The 1,981-nt window shown below is 42.7% G+C and overlaps 1 pseudogene; it reads left to right on the top strand.

The window, feature by feature from the left end:
• The first annotated feature begins 273 nt into the window (after positions 1-273).
• On the top strand, positions 274-795 carry LOC123967049 (annotated as a pseudogene).
• The last annotated feature ends 1,186 nt before the right edge of the window (positions 796-1,981 follow it).

Raw genomic sequence — 1,981 nt, 5'->3', positions numbered from 1 at the left:
TATATATTAAAATAGTATATATATTATATTAAAATAGTTTTTAAAAGATTTATAATTAATACTCAGATATATTGATTGATCCATTGATAAACAGCAGCATCAGAGTAATCCAAGTCCCTGCTGGAGTCAGTCAGAGCATTTCCATAGAGAGCCACTTTGCATCAGCAGCACCATGCTCCAGTGCTCTGGGAGAGTTTATAGTCCTGAGAGTTGAACACTGGATGACTGACAGCTGTCCTTCATGACAACAGAAGCCACAGAAATCCTCCTCATCAAAAACATGACTTTGATCTGCGTCCTCATCTGGACTCTCCTCTGCTGCTGCTTCACAGGTAAAGTCCAGAGAATCAAACTCCTCTCCTCTATGAACATCCGTCCCTCTGAAATGAAGCCCACAAAACCATGACGCTGCTTTATGTTTTTGTCTCTGTATCCTCAGAGTCCAGAGGCCAGGTCACAGTGACTCAGCCTGGAGCAGTGAGCTCTGCTCTGGGAGGCTCCGTCTCCATCAAATGTAGGACCAGTCAGGATGTTCTAGTTTATAACAACAACCACCTTTAGCCTGGTACCAACAGAGAGATGGAGAAACTCATAAACTCCTCATTTACTATGCTAGCACTCGAGCATCAGGGATTCCAGATCGTTTTACAGGCAGTGGATCAAACTCTGACTTCACTCTGACCATCAGTGGAGTCCAGACTGAAGATGCAGCAGTTTACTACTGTCAGAGTCTCCATTACATCAACAGTCAGTATGTGTTCACACAGTGAAAAAGCGTCGTACAAAAACCTCCCTCAGTCAGACTGAACAGAAACTGAACTGACTGCTGCAGCTGGAAGCTACTGCAGAGACTGATACACTTCACTGAGGACACACACACACACACACACACACACACACACACACACACATACTTTACACACACAATTTCATCAAATATATTGAACATTTCACTGTTGCTCTAATCACCAATGAACATGTATCAAAACAACTTCAATAAAAAATAAAGCCGCAAGGGGCAATGATCGGGATCCAAGCTAGTCATTAAACAACATTTGACATTTTCAGAGGAGGAGAACTACGGAGCACCCCAAGGTCCACTTTACGTCGTGGCCTCACAATACTATCTCGTGGCCTCAAGATAGTACCTGCTGGAGCAGGCACTGTGCACTCTGTTTTGGGGAGAAAAGCTGCTCCATTGTGCAAAACCTTAAACAAATTCAGGTAGTTTAGACACTGTTTGCAAATCTCATCCACTCTTTTTGCAAAACTCTTAACACATTCTCACTCACTAAAACACATTTTGCACTGTGATGCACTTGTGTTGCAAAATGGTAAATACATGTGCCAAAAGTTAAACACAACTACACAACTGTCATCATTTACACACAACAACTCATAATTCTGCACACTTGTTTCTAATGATGTGATCAAACCAATATGTGGTCAAGTCCCTGGCCAGCGTAGTGGCAATGTCACCCTTTGACCAAGCTATAAGTAAGGGACAGTTTCTCTACCCTTATTCAACCTTGGGGCTATCACTGATCATCTTCTTACTTTTCTGGGTTGTCGTTGGAATTTTGTGTTTGAGCGTGAGCTGCAGGTCCATCAGCTGGCAGTACATCCTGTCTATGTGACAATGTCAGCTTTCACTGTGGTGTCCCACAAAGCAAGTGGTTCAACATAAACCAGCAACCAGTGATTCATAAATGATTACCTTCAACCTACAGACCTTACTTCAGTCCAACAGAATAATGTTTCTCTGCCTGATGGTGGAAGGTCTATGACCGAAACTCATTTACAATGGAAAATCTCTTATGGCCAATATAAATGGTCTGTGGTGAGATAGGTGTGGAGTGTTGTTACAGTCAGTCTGCTTCCAGCACTACAGAGGGTTTTCCTCCTTTGCTTGGCGAGGGACAAGATTGCATGTGATGTGGATGAAGTCTCTTACTGTACTGACTTTGATTTTGCAGTTACA

Source organism: Micropterus dolomieu, unplaced genomic scaffold, assembly GCF_021292245.1.
Source record: "Micropterus dolomieu isolate WLL.071019.BEF.003 ecotype Adirondacks unplaced genomic scaffold, ASM2129224v1 contig_14914, whole genome shotgun sequence".
Taxonomy (NCBI): Eukaryota; Metazoa; Chordata; class Actinopteri; order Centrarchiformes; family Centrarchidae; genus Micropterus; species Micropterus dolomieu.
The sequence above is the reverse complement of the archived record's forward strand: the minus strand, read 5'-3'. Positions and strand labels throughout refer to the sequence as shown.